The sequence below is a fragment of the Falco peregrinus genome, chromosome 4, assembly GCF_023634155.1.
Source record: "Falco peregrinus isolate bFalPer1 chromosome 4, bFalPer1.pri, whole genome shotgun sequence".
In the NCBI taxonomy this organism is placed as follows: Eukaryota; Metazoa; Chordata; class Aves; order Falconiformes; family Falconidae; genus Falco; species Falco peregrinus.
This window is the reverse complement of record NC_073724.1, coordinates 35,475,957-35,501,305: the sequence shown is the minus strand read 5'-3', so window position 1 is coordinate 35,501,305 and position 25,349 is coordinate 35,475,957. Positions and strand designations below refer to the sequence as shown.

General features: G+C 36.6%; 1 protein-coding gene across 1 annotated transcript in view; it reads right to left on the bottom strand.

Moving 5' to 3' along the window:
• Nucleotides 1-25,349, bottom strand: part of IL1RAPL1 (interleukin 1 receptor accessory protein like 1) — a 766,315-nt gene that overhangs the window by 94,951 nt on the left and 646,015 nt on the right. The gene's annotated exons all lie outside the window — the stretch shown is intronic.

Sequence of the window (25,349 nt, the reverse complement as noted above, 5' to 3'; positions counted from 1 at the left end):
GCATGAAGGAGTAAAAAACAAGCTATTGCAGTCCTCAGTCTCAGATTCCATCAGTAATGGAGAAACAGGGAAGGTTAGTAAAACTGAAAAAATGAACAGCAGTGTTCTTGGCACCATTCAAGCTGACGTAAATGGTATCAATGCAAAGCTGTTTGCCTGTTTATTTTGTTTGTGCTTTGGAGAAAATGTTCAGAAGGAATTCATCCTCGTGTTAAGAATTTGCAATTCAAGATTTACTGTGGAATGTAGGCAGTGATAAATTGTTTTATCTATAACCTGAACCTGTTGGAGCTTGGAAACATTTTTCAAACTTTCTTTTCCTCAGAACTCTTTATTTATTTCTCTCATTTTCCTTTTACTTTCTGTTTTAGACCAGGTTTTACTCTGTCCTTGGAAAAAAAAGAGTGTTATAAGGTCCCTTAAAGACAAAAACTGGAGTTAGCTATCATAAATGTGGCTATCACTTCAGAAACACTAATCTGAAATCACATCTGGTCTCAGTTATGAGCCAGTAATGAATTGAAATATTAATCTCCTTTATTTCTATAAATCAAATTTGCAAAAAATCATAGTTGTTGTTTTATACCTTTCTGTAAAATATATAGTTTGACAAATGGAGACAATTTCCAATTGAAATATCTGTTGTTGTACTAGGTAAGAACGAATGTTTTACACATAGGTTAATGACTTGCTAAAGGTTTAAGGAAGAGAAAGAAGATGTCTGCACCAAACCTGTCTAAAGAACATTAGCATTTAAAAAGAAGTAACAGCAGCTGGCAGTCCAGGAAGGAAACTTCTTCCTGGTAAATTGTCTGTCAATATTTTCAAGGACAAGAAGAGATTTTTTCAGTTAAATAAAAACATAAGCAATGGCATAAGTATGCAAGTTAGCATTCTCTTCTGTCCAAAACATCTGTCCATCCAAATATAGTCTGAAGATGTATGGCTGGCTGAAGGAACAAGTTCCTGACCATACAGGGGACGTATATGCCTACAGCTTGGTACTCTTCCTGGGGAGAACTAAATTTACAGACATTTGATTTTGAAATAATCCAAATACTTTCTTTTCTGACACTTCTGTCTTTACAACCTTTGCTACTCATATTTTTGGTTTTGTAAATTAATTTGTTTTCCAAATGACATGTTTTTTTATTTAGAATTATTTCAAGATATGTGAGTAACATTTATATGTGGGATATTATATACTTCCAAGCCATTCCTATGGCACACCAGATTTCTACAGAGAAGCCACAGCATACTTCTGCACAGATGAGTTTGAGATTCAGTAATGCAATGTCTAAATGGATCAAACACGAATGAGCAACTATTTTTAGCTAAGAAATTTCTCTGTTCTGAAAGAAGATACACTTAAGGATTACACTTACTGCTTGATAGACCTAATGGAGTTTATAATACAACTGTGCAAAATGAAAAGTAAGATTAAAGACTTTCATAAAGATTAGATGTTTCAAATGTGTTGGATTTTCTCCAGCTAAGTCAGAGAACAAAGATGTCATTTTATACCTCCAAAATTACATATCGCTAGTGAGGAATAACAGCTACTTTTCAACTATATAAAACAATGAATCTACAATATTAATACTACCGATTTATTCTGCAAAGGTTTTGTGATGCTTTTTTCTGGATTGCAGCATTGTTAAAGATGACATAGTAAAACTTATAGTAATATTAGAGACAAAAGTTGTATTTCTACGAAGACATGCCAGGTACATGAGTGCAAGATATTTTAGAATAAATTTATAATGTAGAGGAAAGTCTATTTTATTTAAATTTTATTATTATTATTTTAATAGGAACTAAATAATAATCATAAGCAATTCGGGAAGGGAATGTCTGTAGGTAATATTAGGTGTATGAACGTTATATATACATACTGTTATTTTTTTATTATTATTTTTCATCTCATAAGGAAACAAAGTAGTCTAATAGCCCAAGTAAGCAGATATTTATATTAGGCTATTGAAAGGTAGAGTAAGTGTACTAGAGAGAAGAAAGGAAAGGGCAGAAATATTACTGTCCGTACTGACTGTAAAGTTGTGGAAGGTTGTATGACACAGTGTGCTTTGGAGACTGTGGGATTGTCTCTGCAGAGGAGCTGGTCAAGGTGGAGTCAGCTGTGCTGCTTTGTGCGTGTGACACAGTTAAACCACAACGCAGATCATCCTCCCACGAATAACTGAGCATTAACTGCTTTGTGCATCCTTGTTATCACTACAGTTATCTCACTTTCTTTCATGATTGATATGAGCTAAATATGGGCAAAGAAGAGCTTCACATTCAGAAGATTTAAATTAGGCTGTATTGCTGATTTGTCTATGACTGTCTAATGCATGGGATGAGAGTGGGTTTATAACAATCACTTTCAGAAAATGACTAAGGATTAAGTCACTTTTAGTTAGGAAACCCTGTGCATTGTCTCCCTAGATATTTTTAGGCTTCTGCTGTTTGATACAAAGGGAAGCACTGAATGTATATGGTATGAGGCAGATCTATTATCATAAAAATTGATGTTTAAAAGCACTAGATAGTTTGAGTGCCTACACGTTTGCATATCAAACTCACTATCAGTTTTTTCTAAAGGGCACCTTGTAAAAACTTTCTGCAAGCAGCCGCGCTCTTCCCTTAAGTTACCTTAGCAGGACCTCAAAGTAGACAGAGGGCATAAGCAGTTGCTTTTGAATGTCCAGACCATAATCCATATGAACTCTGAAGCATGAGAATGGGTAGGGACAATGGCTCTAAATTCACTGAATTAATTCCATGAAACAAAATGTCCTTTTCTTTCTTTTTATTCTTCCCCAAGCGCTCCCCCTCTCCTAAGGGGGGAGACAATGAGAAAATAATGGGTCATTTTTAATCCCAGTAAACAGGGACAGGGAAGAAAAAAAAAAGGTGTTTTTTTTTAAAAAAAGAAAAGTTTAATTAACAGTGGCATATGATTGCTTCAGGTTGCTTTCAGTCTCAGTAAAACCACCATTGGGAGGAGACACCACAAATGAACAAGAAAATATGATAACAGAAAGAAAGACTGGTACAAGTCCTAGAGCAAAAACCACTGTATGTAAGAATCAACAGCTCACACAACAGAAATAATCATTATTATTAGCAGCAGGTTTCCCAGCAGCATCAGGCTCTAAAGCAGATGAATTTGGAAAAGTGACAGTAGTAAATGGCCTGCAAAAATGCCAGTGACAGGAGGTCTTCCAAGCTGGTTTCCAAATGCTGAATGATGCCACATCAAAGTAAACCTTATCTATCGATAATTTCTATTTCAGGGATCTCCAACTGTAAATTGTAACATAAACCTTCGGTACATACATAAATTTTACCTAATTTCATGTAACAGTACTGAGCTCCCTATTTCTTGAACCTCCATCATTTCTTCTCCTTCTAGTTCTGTGTAATAGAAATGTGGGTAAATCTCCCCTTCCCAACCCCACACGTGAGATTTGATCCAAGCCCTGCAGTGGAACCCAGTCACCATCGCTTCTTGATCCAAGAGACTCAAAGTATCTTTAAAAAACAATCTAAACCCATGTTGTATATGGGAACTACTGCTCTGAATCAGACCCAGCCTTGTGTAAGAATAAGCAATGTGCAGAGCATTACTAATTCCAGTTTCTAAATCTCACCAGTTTAGAAACCTCCTGAAATAGTGCTTGCATCTGCTGAGGAGCTCTTCCATGAATTTGCTTCTCTTTCCTGAAATAATTTGTATTTTTTGCTCTCAGTCACATCCCAACACACTAATCTTACAGTGTTGAGAACTGATGAATAGGAAATGCTGGGGACAGAAGTGCATCATAGTATTCATCAGCATTCCAGCATTCAGATATTAACTATGTGCTGTAATTTGTTCCCTCCCCAGTACCCAAAAATTGGTTATGTTTGGGGGTTTTTTTGTTTGGTTGGTTGGTTTTGGTTTTGTTGTTTTTGTTTTTTTTTTTAATAAAGTTAAATACACACAGACACACACATGATTTCTTATCTTTAAAACCATGGATACTATAAAATATTTAGAAGTTAAGCAAGAGCATGGCTCAATCCACTCATGTCCAAATAATTTATTTTGGTTTTTTGTCTCTTTAATATGTAGACTAAACCACTATTGGTTTTCTGTCTTGAAAAAAAATGTAGGTACAGAAAAAAACCAGAATTCTTCAGTTGTTTATTTGAAAATTTTGCATGTGGGTGAGAGGAGAGAGGGACTCCTGAGTTTAAGTTAATCGCACTTATGACCCCTTCATGAAAAACACTGGTAAAAGCCAGGGAATTTCAATTTCTTTCATAGCAAAGGAATGATTAAGACAGGATATCATCTTTTTAACATTTGCAAAGTCTACATTTACACAGCTAACCTTGAAGCAAACTGACCCTTGGTCAATGGAATTAAGTAGCGCTTGTAAAATGCAATTAATCTGACCTATTTTAGACACCAGTTGTGTTTATTCCAAAGGACATCCGGATCAATTGATCAGAAGAAAGTATCTACATTGCAGATTCCTTTATTTATTCAGATTATTTTCCCCTCTTCTTTGGATCCTGATGGACCTGAATTCACTGTATAGTGGGGCAGTTCTGGAAACATGTGGAGTCACAGATGTGGCTGGCAACTGAAACAAATAACTCCTCCCAAACGAAGCTGAAGCATTCCTGCTTGAGGTAGCAATGAATTGCCATTTCAAAGACTACAATTGTCTGTATAGAAGGCCTGAAGATCCCCTACACCTTTCAGTGTCTAAATTCTCATACCTGACTCTCTTTTGTAGGAGCCAGAACTAGGTTTCATGAGGCTTTTTTGTTTATTATACCTTTTTTCAATCTTGGCGTCAGAAAAGGCTGCTACTGGAGGGAATCATGTTTGGCAATGTGTCAATACATTGCAGCAAAATACTCAGAGGTGAATGATTTGACTCTTTCTTCATCCCAAATTATCTTCTGAGACTGTTCTGCAAGTGTGTTTTTTGCTACTTCATCTCTTCTAAAAACTATATTGTTTAGCTTTAAGAGCCAATCTGAAGAAGAACTAAAAAAATCCTTCAGCAACCTGTGTATTTCCTGTTATTGGGCAAAATTCTATTTTTTATTATTTTAATTTTAGTATGTAATAAAGATTAGAAAACAATATTCCCACAGAGATGAGCACACTCTAAAATTGGCACAGCTAGGGTTTGCTGTAGATTGTAAGGAAGACAGGGCTGCTTCATTTGGTTTTAAAATGGATGCACTGAATATAGCACATGTAGGGAAGAATTAACTAACTGTAGCAAAATGTTTTTCTCAACTGCTTCTCTCTGCTGGAAATCCCACTATCATACTTAAAATCTAAGATAATGAGAAAGCCTCTAAGCTGAAAGAGCAGTGCCTCTAATCATTTCAATCCCAGTTTAATACACGATTTTATAAGACAGATTTCCTTATTCCAAATTCAGATTGAATTTTTTTTTTTTTCAAATTTTAACATATTATTTTGTTGCAGATACTCACAATACACTGCTACCCACACTGGCATCTGAGTAACAGCAAACAGACTCTTGCTACGCTCGGGAGACAAAAGTGAATGTGAATGGACAACAGCCCAGTGAAAAACGCTGCAGGTAAGACGTGGCATACATGCTGAGGTGTGACAGCAAAGCAATACAGTGTGCCAGCAAGGAAAAGATCACATAGATATGCACATTAGCGGGACCTGATCTGAAATAGCTGGGGCAAGTGAGAAATACTGCCAGCTCCAGTGGGAGCTCTACTGAGTTGAGAGGAATTTTGTTCAGCTGCAGGTGTGTAGTACTCCAGTACTGTGGAGGTGGTGACTTTCTTCTGCTTATGATACTGCAGGGCACTAGGGACAGGTACAGAGAATAGAACAGTATAGGATTTTCCAAGTGTACAATTTATAGTGTCTTACATTAGCTATTAAAGATTGTGTGTCTGGTTCAAAAAATCTAGATTTCTTCTGTTATCATAAGTAAACATCTGCCTCTTGGGGGGAACTTAACCTTTCCAGGTTCATATCTAAGATGGTGTAATCGTCCTTTGGGAGATGTCCCTCTTTTGCCTTTAAATATAGCAGTCACAGTTGCTTAACTTTCAGACGGTCACAGCTAGGAAACTGAATCCTGTCAAGTTTGGGGAGGGGGAGCAGGAAAGCAGAAGGGATGGAAGAGAGGAGGTTTCTCATTAATTTTAATGTTCTTTCTCTTTAGTATATCTAATACTCAACTAGTAAAGATTAATATGCATTCCTGCTAATAGCACATGAAATAAATAGTATCTTATTGGCAAAAAAAACACCCCTGCAAACATATTGAGAAACACTAATATTTCAAAGTGATGAAGAAATGAAGATCTGCATGTCTGAAAAACCTGGAAATCACTTCACTTGTAAGGCTGTTGACTGAAAATAATAACTTTAAAAATATGTTTCTGTTCCACATTTTGTCCTATGAAGTGGCAAACAGGAAAAGGGAATGTATTTCAGTAATGCAGATGAGTTTCTGAGTAAATCCAAGGCTTTCTGCACACTGTGCCTTCCTGTTGCTCCCTCCCACTGAGACAGCATGCCAGGAGTTTGGCTGCCATACTGGGATATGGACTGGAAATTTATTTATACACAACGTAGATCAACAAGACTTTCTAACAGATATGAAACCATATCTAAACTGCTTTCAAAGTAGCTGAAAAGGATACGAGTACCAGACACGTTGGTCTTCATTGATGGGCCTGAAGGACACAGCTGTCATTGCTTGATGGCATAATAACTCTTTTGTCAAAAAAACCCCCACCTTTTTTGTCACCAGACGTCCAGTGTTTATAAAAGCTTGATTTCACATTGTATTTCCAGAAACTGCATTACTGAACTGAATTATTTCATTAGTGTAAAGTTACGGAAAACTGTATTTTGTCATTGTTTTGGTCAGATAGAGTTAATTTTCTTCTTAGCAGCCCCTAAGTTGCTCCATTTTGGATTTTTGATGAAAACAGTGCTGATAAACCAGAGATGTTTTAGCTATTGATGAGCAGTGCTTACACAGTGTCAAGGCTCCTCTGTGTCTCTCACTGCCCCACCAGTGTGCAGGCTGGGGGTGGGGACACAGCCAGGACAGCTGACCCCAACTGACCAAAGGAATATCCCATACTGTATGATGTCATGCTCAGCAACAAAAGATGGGTGAAGGGCATTTGTCTTCCCAAGTCACTGTTAGACATGATGAAGCCCTGCTGTCCTGGAGATGCTGAACACTTGCCTACTGATGGGAAATGGTGGATTAATTCCTTATTTTGCTTTGCTTACACATGCAGGTTTTGCTTTACCTATTAAACTGTCTCTGTCTCGACTTAGGAGTTTTCTTACTTTTATCTTCACATCCCAAGACACAGAGAGTGAACAAGCAGCTGTGTCATGCTTTATGTGCCTGCTGGGACTTAACCACAACACTATATGCTGTCTCATTACCACCTTTACAGAGGTGTATCCAAACATGTTTTATGGTGTGCAATTTCTAGTGTAGCCAAGGTTTTGATGGATAGATTTTTGTAGTCATTTGCAGAACATTCAGACATGAGTTCGTATAATTTTATGTATGTAGTAATATCAAAATCTGGGGGTATTATTGAATTGCACAACAAATGTTTAATAAGATCAGATCTTTATGTAATAATTTGACTCCTTACATTTAGAAAATAAAATAAGGAAATATTAAGTAAACATAAGAAATAAAATAATTACTTAAATTAAGAATAAAATATATAATCTGCACACATGAATATATAGTATACAGACAACTTGGGTTATGTGCTAGTTTTAACATTACGTGCTTTAGATGGAGCAGCATTATAATGCAAGCATAAAACAGAGAGGCAAGTTAATAACATTTGTGCAGTATATTCTTTTAGAAAAAAGTATATGACCTATTTCAAAAGCATGTTTGCAGTTTGCTAGTTATTGCTTCTGGAAATAGTCCCATAAAATGAGTGCAAGCTGCCCTCTAAATTATAATGTAATTTTCTTATTTTAGTGGAAGGTAAACATTTGGAATACCACCTTGTTTATCACAAACAGGGAGCACCACAATTCCTCAAAGTAAATTTTTAATCAGTTAAGTGAAGTTTGTGGATTCAATTTAACCTTTGTTAGAAGTCTGTTTTAAATATTAACTACAGAATATGCTTCTGTCTAATTGATGAAAGTGAGCTGTCTGCAGAGTTACCATTATTGCACATGTGAAGTTATGTGCTGCATGAGAATTTTTGTACACTATAGTATCAAACCTGCCTACTGGACTTGTTTTAAGCAGTTACAAGGAGAACATTCCAGAGCACAGTAAAGTAGATTTCCATAAAGGATAAACAGTATCCTCAGATGCAACACATACTCTTGTTTTTCATCTAATTTCCCTTGTTTTGGAAGAGGGGGTCAGGGGTGGGGGGTGTACAAGGAGAATCAGGGATCTGGCTGTTTCTCCAGTTGCTGTATGTTCGAGTATTTACTTGTCTAAGAGACGGTGGACCTACTGTAGTTGTATGACACTGATTAATTATTATGAATAATTATTCATATGCAGTTAATCCAATATATTTGCCAAGACAAAGTTAGTGAGTATGGTAAGATTACTTTCTTTGAGCATGAACAACAGCCAGAAATCTCCCCAGATATGTCAGAACCCTTTTCACTTAAGAGCTTTATATTTTATGCATGTTTTGCACATAAGAAATAGGTCTTTTATGAACCAGCATAATAATCTCTTTATAAATGTGCTATTCTATTCACATGCTTGAGGCAGAAATATGGCAACCCTGTGTGGAGATGAATCACTGCTCTGAGCAGTCACGTTTGTCTCCACTCTAAGAGGACCACAATAGTTGCCGCTATCCAGCTCTTCTAAAACTAAAGCCCAAAGCAAAGAAAAAGTTTCACTGTAAAAGGGATGTTCCAGTGGCTTCACCGAGTAGTACTCAAGATCGTTCAGTGGCTTCAGTAACCTTGGTTAATCAGGTTAAAAAAATCTCCAAGGGCTTTCTTCTTAGTGAGCAGTGGTCAAACATTACCCTGCGCTAAGGCATGCCAGAGTGTAATGTATATAGGCAAATAATGAACTAATACGAAGGCCAATACAATTACATCAGTCACAATCATAATACATGTAAGGACTACATGTCTTACAAATTTTAATGTTATATTGTTTACTAGTGCTAAAACAGAATGAGGTTGCAAAGCAGTATTCCTGAGAGCCAGTATCTGTTACACATATTTGACATGCAGTGCCAATGTCTTCAAAAAATTAATTGCAAAGGAAGATAATGTTCAGTATGAGAAAGGACAAAAAAATAAAAATGTCAGAAGTTTCAAAGGTTTTTTATGCAGATGGAACAATTACCATCATCCAAATTTGATTTACAGCAAAACAGCCCCAAAAGTTTTAACCACTAATTCCTTCATGGAGCCCACAATTCTGGTGGAGTTTGAGCATACCTTTTAAAAAGACAGGAAATCTTAATATAAAGACTTTAAATGATGGAAAGTGCACCACAACCCTCAGCAAACTGTTACACATCTTAATTACATTTTACTGCTGGAGAAGTCTACCTGATTTCAACTCTGAATTTATTAAGCTTCTAATTCCAGCCACTGGGTCTTGTTCTCCCTTCATCTATAAGATTAAAGAGCCTTCTATTACCAGAAAACTTTCCTCATGTGGGCAGCTGCAGACTACAAACAATTCACCTCTCAACCTTCTTTTTGTTTAGTTAAATAGACTGATTTTTTTTTAGAGTTTTACGGTTGAGACAGATTTTTCAACCTTACGTTATTCTTTGAGTTCTTTTCTAAATCATTTCCAAACTGCTGACATTCCTTTTACACTCTTGAAATGAGAATTGTGCAAAGAATTACAATAAGTTCTCATTAGTATCGTGGATAGTGCTAACCACCTTACACCTTCTTGTTACTCTCACCTTCATAAAACCAAAGTCTGTGCTTGGCTTCAGAGCTGAAAAATCACTTTGGAACCTCAGGTTAAGCTGCTTGTGTCCTGTGGCCTCCAACTGCTCTACTGGGATGAGTAAAGATCCCTTTGAAATTATTTTATTTTTAGATAGAGATATTATTAACTTATATTTCTAAATAACTTTCAGACAGAACCATATTAAGAAATGCTTATATATATATCTATCTATAAAACTGTCACATGTGGAAAAAGCCATCATCTCTTATGCTTGTATTAACCCAGTAATAAAAATATTCATTAGCTGAATAAGCAATAATGTAGTGGTAGATATAATTATTATTTTTATTAATTATAAAAAATTGCTTTATTAAAAATATAAAGTTGTTACAAATAATTGCTTACTAGAAACAGTTTCCACTTGGGTAATGTTAAAGCTAAAATAAGGGCATTCAGCTAAAGCTCTTATCCATTAAATGCTTAAAGCACTCTATGCTTACTAAGATAGACATTGAAGTATATCCTGAATAGTTCTGATGAACAGAGGTTTTAAACTACAAATGTCAGTCCAAGAAATCAGTTTATGATTTTAAACGTGTCTGTATCTAGAAATTTTTCACTTACACTCAAACTGATAGGAAAGCATTAATCCTCCTCCCAGTGAGTGAGCAAGCCAAAAGGAAGAGGGATATTTTCAGATTTTCTCTTATCAAATTTTTACCATTCATGCTTTGGTCCCCAAGCAACAGAAAGATACTAGTTAGAGTGGTTACATACGGCAGGGTTGTTTAGAGCAGAGTTTCTGTCTTCACAGGATTTTGATGATTTATGCTACAAGACAATTTCTAAATAAGAATTAGGGTCTGAAAAACTGGCTGAATTGGTTTTGTTCCAATACAAGCAATCTTAAACATGATTTTACAGTTCTTAGTTCTAGGGATAAAGAAACATTGTTCCTAGCTTCTGCTGCAATGATTGTCCATTTTCCTGAGGGCTAGACTGATTCTTTCCTCAGTATCATTTTGGGGTTTTCTTCTTGTGAATGAGAATCTAGGGAAAATATTTTCCTTTGTATCATACTTCTCCCTAATTCCTTCTCAGTCTGGTGCACTGTGTCTATGAGGGATGGATAAAGGTCAGTAGCTAGTTTCTGTCACTGATTTGTAGGCTACAAATTCTCCCTCTGTTGCATTTTAATTCTGTCAAGAACTTAGAAAGCAAGCCATGTCCCTTATCTTTTTTCAGAATCCTTAGACACACACACAAAATTCAGCACAAGAGCCACCAGGAATGAACATTATTACTTTCCTATTCCTACTTTCCCTCTTATTCACAGAATCATGGAATCATTTAGTTTGGAAAAGACCCTGAAAATCATGGAGCCCAACTGTTAACTTAGCATTGCCAAGTCCACCACTAAACAATGTCCCTAAGTGTTACATCTACACATCTTTTAAATACCTCCAGGGATGGTGACTCAACCACTTCCCTGGGCAGCCTGTTCCAGTGCTTCACCACCCTTTCAGTGAAGAATTTTTTTCCTAAAAACCAATCTGAACCTTCACTGGCATAACTTGAGGGCACTTCCTCTTGTCCTGTTGCTTGTTACTTGGGAGAAGAGATCAACACCCACCTCTCTACAACCTCCTTTCAGGTAGTTGTAGAGAGCAATAAGGTTCCTCCTGAGCCTCCTTGTCTCCAGGCTAAACAAGCCCAGTTCCCTCAGCTACTCCTCATGAGACTTGTGCTCCAGACCCTTCACCAGCTTCATTGCCCTTCTATGGACATGCTCAAGCACTTCAATGTCTTTCTTGTAGTGTGGTGCCCAAAACTGAACACAGTATTTGAGACCTGGCCTCATCAGTATTCAGTACAGGGGAACGATCACCTCTCTAATCCTACTGGCCACTCTATTTCTGATACAAGCCAGGATGCTGTTGGCCTTCTTGGCCACCTGGGCACACTGCTGGCTCATATTCAGCTGGCTGCCAACCAACACCCCCAGGCAGCTTTCCAGCCACTCGTCCCCAAGCCTGTAGCGTTGGATGGGGTTGTTGTGACCGAAGTGCAGGACCCAGCACTTCTTGTTGAACCTCATACAATTGGCCTTGGCTCATCAGTCTAGCTTGTCCAGATCCCTCTGTAGGGCCTTCCTGCCCTCAAACAGATCAGCATTCCCCCCTAACTTGGGGTCATCTGCAAACTTACTGAAGATGCACTCAATCCACTTGTCCAGATCATTGGTAAAGATATCAAACAGAACTGGCACCAGTACTGAGCCCTGGGGAATACAACTTGTGACTGGCTGCCAGCTGGATGCAACTCCCCTCACTACCACTCTTTGGGCTCAGCTGTCCAGCCAGCCTTTAACCCAGCATAGAGCACACCTGTCCAAGCCATGAGCAGCCAGTTTCTCCAGGAGAATGCTGTAGGAGACGGTGTCAAAGGCCTTACTAAGGTCCAGGTAGACAACATGCACGCCTTTCCCTCATCTACTAGGCTGGTCACCTTGTCATAGAAGGAGATCAGGTTAGTCAAGCGGGTCCTGCCTTTCATAAACCCCTGCTGGCTGGGCCTAATCCCCTCTTTTTCCTGCATACGCTGCACTATGACACTCAGGATGACCTGCTCCATAACCTTCCCTGGAACTGAGGTCAGGCTGACAGACCTGTAGTTTCCCAGATCCTCCTTCCTGCCCTTTTTGTAGCTAGATGTCACATTAGCTAACCTCCAGTCTTCTGGGACTTGTCCAGTTTGCCAAGACTGTTGATAAACGATGGAGAGCAGCTTGGCAATCTCTTCCAGCAGCTCCCTCAGTACCCTTGGGTGGATCCCATCCAGGCCCATACATTTATGCACGTCTCAGTGGAACAGCAGGTCACTAACCTTTTCCCTTTGGACTGTGGGGACTTCATACTGCTCCTCATCCTTGTCTTCCAGGTCAGGGGCCTGAGTACCCTGAGGGTAACTGATCTTACTATTAAAGACTAATGCAAAGAAAGCATTAAGTACCTCAGCCTTTCCTTTGTCCTTTGCGGCAATGTTGCCCTACATGTCCAGTGAAGTGTGGAGCTTATCCTTAGCCCTCCTTTTTTTTCTAATGTATTTGTAAAAACATTTTTTGATATATTTTGCGACAGTGGCCAGCCTGAGTTCTAGCTGGGCTTTCGCCTCTTTAATCTTCACCCTGCATAATCTTGATTTCCTTATAGTCCTCCAGAGTTGCTTGCCCCTTCTGCCAAAACTGATAAACTCTTCTTTTTTTCCCCTGAGTTCCAGCCAAAGCTCTCTGTTCAGCCAGGTTAGGCTTCTTCCCCACCAGCTCATCTTTTGGCATGTGGGGACAGCCTACTCCTGTGACCTTAAGACTTCTTTCTTGAATAATGTCCAGCCCTTTGGGATCCTTTAACCCTTTAGGACTGCCTCCCAAAGGACTCACTCTTTCTGCCAGGTTCTTACACATGCCAAAGTCTGCCCTCTGGAAGTCCAAGGTAATGGTTCTGCTGGCCCTGCTCCTTACTTCTTTGAGAATTGAAAACTATCATCTCATGATCACCATGCCCAAGACATCCTCCAACTACCATTACTGTAGACGCCCAAGGAGAATGTACAGGTTAGAAAAAACAGGCTTGTGCTGCTCTATCCTCCACATTTCTACACTGGTCCTTAGAAAGCAATACTATGGTTGTTCAGCAGCTCGTATTTCTTCAGTATAACTGCTGACATTTTGATATTCTGAAATAACTTCTTATTTTCACACAGGTGAGAGAAACTGCTGCACATCTAGGGACTAGTGACATTTGTAGATGAGGTGTATTTTTTTCTATTCTGCTTCTTAAGAAATCAGTAGAAATTGCTACAGTGCCACAAATCTAGGGACATTTTTCTTTCTTTCCCCATGACTTTCAGCAAATATTTAGTAAAATTATTAGCTGCTTTCTGCAGTTTGTAGAGCTGTGTGAAACTGAATTCCTCAGTGGCTGGAAGTAGTTTATTCAGCCTTTGTTTGTTTTTTTTCATCAGTGTTCTGCTTGCACATGTTGAGATATTCTGTGAAAGCCAGATTATAACAGATACTAAACCTCAAACAAGACTGAAAAATTTCAGTTGCCTTTGCATATAAAACTATGTAAAACCCTGAACTCCTCACAGAATTGCAAACAGCATCTTAGTGCATGGCTCGCAGGCTTCGCAGAAGACAGCTGAATCTGGGTGAATTCCCAGGGTATCCACAGCCCTCCAGCTCCCCTGTAACTTTGTGAAATTACACTTGTTGGCTTAAAGTTCTGCATGGTGCTAGCAGGTAACCCTTTTCATGGATAAATGTAAGATTTTCAACTGTAGAGTTTTATGGTACGCCCTGTGGGACCTATTTTTCAAATATCAATTACAATCAATGAAATAAATTATAATTAGAAGCAGTGCTGTAGTTCGAAAGATATCTCGATCTTGGGTCCTATTTTTGTTACAGCTTTTCTGTTAAGAAACATTCAAAACCACTCAAGGAATTCCAAGTACAAATATTTGTTGCTATTCCTAAAGATTACCTATCAAAATATCACAGGATGCTCATCTCTCTTGCTGTCCAAGAGCAGTATCCTAGATTTGAATGCCAGTTCTTCACTGCTCCATGCTGAGATAGATATATATATATATATATGTATATAAAGCCTGTCAGGCTCAGAATAAAGTTTTGTTAGCCTTCTGAGCACCTGTATTACATGGTAGATTGACTTCACCTGCTGTCCATCATTAAAGTCCCTAGAATAAATTTTAGAACAGTGCTAGACTTTACTTCATGTTTTTAACTGTTAATGTGTTATTTTGCCAGAAGTGTGTTTGTTCACATTTTTTTCAAGTTGATATTTTTAGGATAATTTTTTTAATCTCTTCTTTGTAGTAATGTTACCACTGATAATAATTCTCTCTCCTGTTTTATATGCCATCAGTAAAGACCATTCATGTGAGAATCATTCCAACTTACATAGCAAAAATTAAGATATTAAGCAAGATGGATAGTAAAATCTGTTTCTGTGGATAGCCACTAGACACACAGAGTCAACAAAATGCTATTTATCCTAACGATTAGCTTAGATGACTTCTGAAAACGTAAAGCAATTTGTTGACACTTCCTATACAAAATCTTGCCCTTCATAAAACAACCAACATCTGTTGTCAGGAAAGAAAAAGGAAAAAAACATTTGTAAGAGTAGCACAATTAGCTTTTATAGTTACTATGGAAACAAAGAAGAATCAAATAAGCACTAGAGTTTTTGTGATTATGCTTTTGTCCATGTGACAATGTATTGAACCATAGGCCTGTTTTTAATAGTGTTTTCTTTCAAATATTAATATAATGTAGTGCGATGGATTTTGCATTTGGCAGTTCCCTATTTGATGATAGTAACTGGTGAAATAGGAAGGCTTGAATTCTGCTAACCTATAAACATGAGCAATGTGCAATATAGGAAGTTTTACATGTCTAAAAGAACAAATCCAAAGTAGGCTGTAGAATATAAAATGTTGCTGCCTTTTGGCAGATGTTCTTTGCTACAAAAAAAAAAAAAAAAAAATCCTGCTTTTTCAATTCATGAAGATGATCTAACTATCATGAAAAAAAGTATTTATGTAGACCTTATTGGCCTGTACAGGTTAACTGTGTCACAGGTAAGAAGCTGGGAGCTTCCAAAGTTATGCTGAGTCTGAAGAATATTTTTATGAATAGAAAAACTTAATCAAAATGTTTTATCCTTTTTACTTTGTGTTAATAATGCATACATCATAAAGACAATGATATATGGGGGAAAGATTCCAGACAAAAAAATTGTTCCAGAATACATTTTTGCTTGAGAATGAACACTAATGCTATCATTGCCAGCTCTTATTGCAGATGCTCATGAAATGAAGTCTTTAGCTGTATAACAAATTGACTGAGAAAATTAACTTAACTCTTTAAGAAGTTTATTGCAACACCAACATAAAAAATTGCTTTCTTCTTGATACCTACCTATATACCCACTTTCAAAGTAAAAAAAATAAATAATAAAAAAATTGGTTTAGCTTTTCACATCTTTTTCAGCAGAAGACAATGTACAAAATATATATACACATCCAAATAAAAACTGCATAATATAAAACTTGCTTTGAAGTCCAGTTTCAAACAATTCTTGCTTTCTCAATTTTTATTCTTCACTTGTATTATATTTTTATATTATATTGTATTGTATTGTGATATTTACATATATAACTTGTGTGCAGTAAGATATGTATGGAGCTAACCAAAGAAAAGTTTATCCAATAGCTCCATCACTTTCACTAATACCACTATTTGTCTCTGGTCCCTCTGTCCTCTTTTGATTATTTGAAAAGTTGAGTTATTCAATGATATATTTTTCAACAATAGTATTTCTAAAATTGTGAAGGATACTAGTGAGATTTGTACACAAAAATCTTCCTTGTAAACTGCAGAAATTGTTACCTAGTAAGGAAATTAAGGATTATTGGTTTTGATATTTTGCACGTAGTAAATTCACAGTCAGAATTTTAGGGCTATCATTGCACGTCACGCAGAGTTGTTTTTGATTTGGTTCTTGAATTATTTCAAACATCACCTTCCTAAAATAAGCCCATAAAAAATACCTAAATATTTTTGTCAAAGAGAAATATTTTGTGGTATAATGCTTTCACCAATTTTTAGGAAGGAAATTTGCCATCTAATAACTTCAAGAACAAATTTTTAATATTCTGGTAACAGCTATGATCTTAATTTCACCCAATGATGTAAAATGTAGTCATGAATATTAATAGCTTAATTTTTGGCATAACTTTTTCCACCAACTGAATGTTGTCTGAACAATGCATGGATATTATATTGAAATACAACAAAATATTGTGGTTTCATTTCCACAACAATCAATGGTCTGGTTTTTTAATTCAAAACTCTCACATAGCTCTTGAAAAAGGTAACCCCATAAAGAATCAGGAAGACTGGAACTATTAAAAAAAATTAATATCAATCATAAGTAGCTGTTACCTACTATAAATGTTAGCTCAAGACCTGGAATATGGCACTAACTTGAAAGGGAACCTGAAGTTATGTATAAAAAGGACATCTTAACATCAATGCAGAAAAGATTTTCTTACATGTGGGAGAAAAGCTCAAAGTGTCATATTTTCTGACACCTCGCATACTTTTACATTTTTTTACTCAATAATTTAAGTAAAAAAAATATAATTAATTTATAGCTTAGATTATGCATTTAAATTTTTTCTACAATTTTACATTGTTCTTTTGTTCATATTTTTCTAAGCTCAACATAGGCAAAGAACGTGTCATGGATTTTTATTTTGGGAGTGGGACAGCTGTATCCAAATATGCAACTTGGAGAGACACTGATGTGTAAGGTAACCTAGTACACATGGTACTAATGTTATATAAATGAGTTTCCAGTTGAGGAATCCAGTTTTGTTCCTCACAGTGTTACTCCCCGTCACTGATGTGGTCTATGTAATTAGAGCAGCTCCCCCTTAGGCCTGAACAAGATTATCCAGTTCATGGAAAACGAGGAGAGTAGCATTCTGTTTCCTTATGTTTCAGGATAATTAAATTCTATACACTTTCTGTACTAGGCTTTTTCAAAACACAAACCCTAGGATTATTGCTTAGGGGGGAAAAAATGTACATGCTTTAACTTCTTGTGTTATGGTACAGGTGAAAATATGGTTCTACATATAGGATTGATGCACCCAGTCATATCAAATCAAAGGGAAGAAACACTTAGTGACATCTATGAAATATTTTTAAAATGTTGAGAGCACTATTTAAATATATTAAATTAATTGCAGTATGTTACACAGCCCTTAGATGCAACTACTTTTAAATAGATGAATTATCTTGGAAATTATCTCAGTTTAAGGGTATTCAAATATAAAAATGACATTACCGTCAGCTTACTGCAATTCATGTGTCCAGGCAGGTACCAAGAGCGTCCGTGACATTCAGCACAGATTGAGGTGTTATACATGTATTCACTACTCACTGCTGTTACTGCTCATCGGCACCACCCATGGCACTAATCCCTGGGGATCTTTAACATGAGGAAGGGCAGCCAGCAACTGTTTGCTGTCTCACACGTAAGCTATACATCAACCTGCTTTCCTGAAACACATTCTAGCATCTTAAGTAGCTTCTGTTTTTTCTTGGTTTTATCTTTACTCCTGTTCTTGGAGGAGGAGGGAGTTCATCTCCTTGCCACACAGAGAACCGCCAGGTGGGTGCTGCTGTGCTGTTTCACACATCACAGTAATAAAGTGCTCTAAAGGAAAGACCAAGCTATGGATGAAGCCCATTGCCCACACACAAAGAGGCCACTAGCTGTAATTGTAACAGTGGTTTTCTGGCAAGAATAAACACAAGCTCTTGGATACTAAAATCCAACTTGCTCTCACACCCAGAAAGATTCTGACTACAACCTTTTCTGTATTACAACTAACCCCCAGTTCAAATATCCATTTCAGTCATGTAAAGAGAATTACAGTGATGGCAGCACCTAACTTTTCTAATTACAAGGGTCTCGAAGGTACTGAGATTGTAAAATTTTAAAAAATCTTTTGAAAGCTTATACAGTGCACACATTACTGTGGTGTGATACAATGCTTTTATTGTTATGACTTTGGAAAACATCCTGTCTCCCTTCCCTTCCTTCAAGGTGATAAAAATATCACAACTCAGTTTTCTTTTTTGTTTACCACAGCTCTTGATTCTAGCTCCTCAACCGGGCTTGCGATAAGTTCTGTATTTAAATCAGCTTTTCTGTTAAGAAGGAAATTACTTTATGGATGACATCCTGGTTCAATTTACATCAATAGCAATATTCCTCTCCCTTCATTGGAGCCAGAATTCCATAATACAAGCTCAAATTAATTTTAAAATTATTACTGTAAGAAATGCAGCTCCCAGAGGCAGAATTTGTCTTGTTTCCAAATGCTTTTAATAACATAATGATGCACAATTTTTCACACTTTCATATAAGTGAAGTGTATCTTTGTCCAGAAAAAAAAAAAGACAATGAGAGAGAAAAAAATTATTCTCAATTTCCTATGGTGATAGCAGAAAAAAAAGACTAACTGTAATTTAAAAATAAATTTAGTACAATTGTGTATCAGAAATGCTATAACACACTACTCAATCGGATTTTTTTTTTGTAATGCTATTTCAGAAGAATGCTATGGTTTTGTTTAAGATATAGCTCTATATGTCCTGGTTTTCCATATCTTAGTACATTGGCTTCATATTTGGTATGATTAGAACTGCTGAATTTTTTCACTTTAGAAGTATCACAAAATCCTGGTGGTGTACTTTGATAAGTTTCTGAAGAACAACGGCTTCTTGAATGTCTACTTAAATTCTTCTTTGAATTGAAAACATACTTATATAGGTTATTATGCTACTACCTGTTGTCATCAGTTAAATCCATGCTTGAAAAATATTTCTATCATTTTGGTGATGAACTTGCTTTAGAAGTGTTTCTAATATCTTAATAAATAAATATCTTAATATCAGATTTATTTTTTTTTTAAATGACATGCATGTAAAGGTTTTTGAAGGCCTGAAATTTAATAAAAATACCTGCATTTCTTAGCCTCTCTTTAAGGTCTTTTTCACATTCAGTTCTCATTTTTCTGCTATCTTTCTCCTCTTATTTCTGACATCATATTTGATGAAATTGAGTGAGTCAGTAAGAAAGAATCTGTTACAGACTTCTGTTTAGAACCTAACACCTGACTGATTTAAATTATTAGAACAGCTTGTCAGCTATGCAAGGAAATATAATGCTGGATTCTTCATTTAGAATGTTTCTGGTTTTGTTGATAAAATTTATTATTTTTCCAAATACCATATCATCAGGGAAAGGAAAGAGAAATGTTTCCTCATGCTATTACAATCAAAGAAAACCTTCTGCTGCCAACAAATGTACATGTGTTTGCTTCAAAAGACACAGTCCTTATGAAAGAATTACAATAAATACATTTTGGTTGGTTTAAACAACAGATGGCTGACATCTTTTACACTTTCATTTTTCCAGTGGTATTTTACCACCATCTGAAAAGCTTGAATTGTAGCACTTCTTGCGTTTTTCTTGATTTTGAGATAGGAACCCATCTGGGAAGAAGTAATGACATCTCTGTGAAGGGTAAATGTTTTGCAGCAGTTTTCTACATGTAAAGTCTGAGATAGTGAAAAAGAATAGGTAATCTGAAGGCTTTAGCTTTAGTTATGAAGCTCAGTTGGCGAGAGATTGGAGCAAAGAAAAAATACGCTGGCAATAAATTTCTAGAAATGGCAGTCTGCTTTTCTCCTTACTGAAAAACGTAAGAAATCGTTGTAAACATCCAGTTCTTATTGCTGCACCAAGACCTTTGACTTTGGAAATAAATGACATTGTAAAAGCTTCTTTTTTTCCTCTCTAAGCAATTTAGAAAGTGGAAGATGTGATGGAAAGTGGAATAGGGATAGAAAAACTGAAGGTTTTTTAGATAAAACACAAACATTTGGTCTGAACTCAGAAACTCCTTAGGCATGGACTTCCCAGTGGAAGCATTTGGATCAGCCAGTAGAAGTAAAAATCTAAAACTTTTTCCTTGTAAACAAATGTTAGTATGACTGACCTTCCTGTGAAAGGAAGAAAGTCATGCCACACATAACTACTTTCAACATCTCATGCTTTGAGTCAGGCGCTGGTGTTGTCAAGTGCAGCTCCCCAGCAAGTGGAGCTGATGTGTCATGGCAAAACATGGGCAGCAAAGCCACGCTGGGCCAGGCGGCCTGCGCAGGCAGGAGAAGGCAGCCCAGCATCTCTGTGTCCTCCCACCCCTTACCTTCTCCTTCCTCTCCGCCACACCCAACATACCTTTCACACTTCTGTAGGCTTTAATCTGTCACAGGTTATTCAAATGGATCCTGGGGAGGCTTACACATCCTTGGAAAATGCAGAATAAGCTGCTTTAAAACAGGCCAATATTTTTGACAAGTGAAACTTCATCAAAATGTTTTTTATGAATCTGAAAAGCTGCCCAGAGGTGTGTCAGTTTAGACAGAGATGAATCTTTTTAATAAGAAGTATATGAAGAGAAACAGAGAAAGAGACAATTCAAGGCACAGAAATAAATGTACCCTCATTCTCACCCAAAATGTTCAGCCAGCATAATTCTGTTCTTTGAAAATCTTCAGGGGTTTTGTTTACCTTCCAACAAACAGTTTCAGAAGAAAGAAGAAACCAAAACCAAAAAACCTCAACACCTTAAAATATGACAAAAAATAGAATTGAAACTGCTCAGTTTTGGACAACTCTAGCTTAAGGTAAGACACCTGAAAAGAAAAAAAAAAGATTTTTTTGGCAGCTTTCAAAAAATCATATAGTATTTTACCTGTAGCAGTATTAAACTAAAACTTTTAAATCTCAATTATTGCAGCCCTTAAAAATGCAGTTTGAGAGAAATCTTAAATTATTTTCTTACAATAAGCAATGTAAGGAAAAATATTCAAGTATTACTTCCCTGTAAGTGAAAATTAATTGAAGATTGTGCTAATTGGAAAAATCACATAAAGGTGTAGGATAAAATATTATTGCATTTGAACACAATGGCATGTAGCTTCTTTCTTTTATGCTTTTTTTCCCCCTGTTTCTTGAGCTGTGTTCCTTATCAAAAGTATATTATGTTATCTGAGCTAAAGAACAGGATGGAAAAGAGCTACATATACATCATACTCTGTATAAGTTGTCAACTTTGGGGGAAGGAAAACAAGAAGACTGAAGCACTGCAAATACTTCAGTATTCAAAATATCTCCATATTTATTCAATGTAAAGATGTGGTAGGAACTATGGTAAGTGATCTGAATTTACAACTCAGTCAGCAAATGAAGATGTATCTTGGAGCTGAACATTTCCACCACTCATTTTTCCACTTTTTAAATGAAAACCAATTGGCTTTAAGGACACTGGATAAAGGGGAGCGGTATGGTGCACTAATCTCTGAGGTGCATGTTTTGCAGTAGTTTTTGGGAAAAGCAGTCAGCCATATTGATTTGAAAGGCAAAGGAAGGAACTTCCCAATAGAAGAAAAGGATAAAGAACTTGTACGTGGCTCTTAGAGATCAGGGTAGAATCTGGGCTGCCCTATACATAATTATAGTCGCGCATATGTACTGTTTTTCTAGTAAGAATTCGAGGTAACTCCTAATGTTTAGTTAAAACAGAGATAAATACTCTTTCAGCATTTAGTTAGGGTTTGTGCTGTTTCGTGTAAAGCTGGCTTGCCTCTCTTCTTGACAGAAATTCAGAGAATAGCAATGGTTTTAAAAGCCCTCTAGATGTATATCCTGAATGAGACAAAGAGATCAAGAAAAAAAGTCTGTCTTATCAGATGAGCTGGACCAGTGTGAATTGGCCACCACAGTGATGGAAAGATGACACGGGGTGGGAAAGCCTCTGTCTTCCCATGGCATGCAGAACATATGCCACTTTGGGAGGTCCTACTTGGAGCCCCAGAGCACTCCCCTTCTCCCTTTTCCTTTAGCAGATGGATACCAGTCCAGATGCAGACTCACAGATGCCCAGTGACTGGGAAGGATCACTTCCATGGACATGCTGGCTCCACCACCACCAATACAGCCCAGAGTGCTGAGGCCATCTTTGCTGCAGGGCTCTCTGCTGGCTCATGTTAAACTTGATGAACATCTGTGCTCCCTGGACCTTTCCTACAGAGTAGTTTCCAAGCAGTCAGCCCCCACCTTGTGCTGCTCCATGCACTTATCCCATTCCACCTGCAAGGTTTCAAATTTTGCTTTATTGAACTTCCTGAGGTTTTCTCACACTAATTTCCCCAGCCTGTTAAGTGCCATCTCCCAGTCCTGCCCTCGAGCAGACCAACAGCTCCCCATAAAACAGATGGAGTGAACAAGTCTTCAAGCCTGATAGAGATGTGTTTTCCAGACCAGGGCCTGGGTTTGATGGCTATGTGCTTGTGCTGTGGTAAACACTGTAGATAAATATTGTCTCTTTATTAGCTGTTAAACTTAAAACTACTTCTGCCCTTCTAAAGCAAACCATAAAGGGATTCACCTTTTGCCCCCACAGAGCATCTTTCAGTGAAACACCTTCACCTTTTCCTTCTCACCTTGAAAAGAATCCATAGGTCATGTGAAAGCAGGACATGAGAAAAAGCAGGAGGTAGTGTTGTACCAGCCCCATTCTGAAGATAGCATTTATTTTACATTTTATATCCTGCTAAATTAAAGGCATCAATATGTATGCATACAAACTTATTAATACATAGAGAACAGAGTCAATTCTGCAAACAGGTGAAAGTCTGGCTGCTGGTACCTCTCACCTGATATCTTTCTACATGACTGGAAAAAATTGTTTTGCCCTGCAAAACACAGCCTTACAGGTGCAGTACTGGGGTAAACTTGCCTCCATAGCCATAGACCCAAACTTTCGTCCCTCGATTCAGTGAGCAGTAAACAATGTTTTGAATTCATTGCACTTCTACCTGCACATGAAATTGTGAGTAGGTGAGAGAATGGGCTTTTTCAAAGCACTTTCTTGTTGTTTAAGCTCAGAACTGTCTCTATTTCTGTCTCTCATGAAAAGACACTGGATAGAAATTCATAATGCAAATTGTCTCCACAGCTAGAATAAATAAATCATAATGATATACCTGTTTTTTAGGCACTTTTTCATACTAAGAAAGTATTCTTGCAAGTGTTTTTTAAGTGTGGGAAATAATGGAGAACTTTTTGTAAAGTAAGTAGCTGGAGTTATTCAACAAAAATACATAAATTTAAAAGAAAAAACAAGAAACAATATAAAGTCTCAATGAATATAATAGAAAGGAATATTTTGACCTAGGACTTTAAAAATGAACTAATTTTAGCATACAGAAGTTATTAAAATGATTAATAATGGCATGCAACTACTATTATAATTGCTTTACTAGTCATAGGGGCATTATACAAAGTTCTTAAACATGAACGGCATCATTTGATGCTTGGTATTGCTAATTAGTTTGATGCTTTGTGCTAGCAAAATGATCACACACTAGGAGCATATATTTAGAGTATTTGTAACAAGGAATTTATTAAAGCATAGTCTACATTTGGTTATGATGTGGTAACTTTGTTGAGCACTGAATGCTGTCATTGCCCTTTCCTGACTATGAAGAAGGAGGGCAATGCGTTCTCCATAGTAACAGATGCAAACTGGTGACAAGAGCCATTTATGTAGTTAGGAGAAAATAATGCATAGCACTTTGTGAAAATGACATTAAGCAATCAAATATTAAAACCAATGACAGCTACAGGATGTTAAAATTCATGTCAATAACTTCCTTGTTTTCCCCTAGCAACTAAGAAAAAAATAAGAAACACAATAAATTGGATTATGCAGAAGTTCCTTTTAAACCTATGGTTCTAGGGAGGGATGCCATCACCAGGAGGGTGGAGTTGGGTTGGTATTTTCAAGACACTCCTCCAGATGTAGGCTACATTCCAGAGAACTATTTGAAAACATTAAGATATACAAAAGCATCATGCTGCCAATAAAGTGTTTTCAATCTACTTTGAGTTTGCTAGAAAGCAGGTTAATATTAAATTAAATATACATGCTTACTGTTACTTTGAATAAGGAATTTGTTATTGGTGCATTGAATATTTTAATAACTTTCATGCAGTAAACACTGCAAAGAACATTATAACAAACTCATTTGTTTTAATTAGTCATGTTGTAAATTATGCAAGTCACATGGCTCAACTGCCTAGCAGTAAGAATAATGCCATTTCTGTATTCACCTGTACATAACTGGATGACAATTAAGAAAATGTTGATAAAGGAGTATGTAATTACCACTATTAACATTACACCTTAAAAACAATTGAGGACTGAGTTATACCTGTTAAAATAGAAAGCTCCTTTGAAGACAAAACCCAAAAGATTCTTTTCATATTCTTTTTTTTAATGCAGTTGATTGTTATATGTTTAAAGAATGCACAATACAATCCAGTATGGAAAGCAAAGCAATAGGGAACAAACAGAAAAAAAATCATTTTTCTGACGGTTGCATAGAATGAAGTCTAACTACTAGTAATACAGATTTTAATTAGTCTGTGTTTGATACAAGATGAGGATTAGAGGCAACTACCTTTTACTTAAGTTTTGCTTTTCTGTTGACATATTTGATTTGGGAATTGTAGCATCTTGTGAACAGATATGGACCAAACTTTTGTAACCATGAAATATTTTGTTAATTCAGTTTGCAGTGAAAAACTGCTTAGACTAAAAAATGTATGTATCAATAAAGTCAAAACATTTATATATATATTCTAAAAG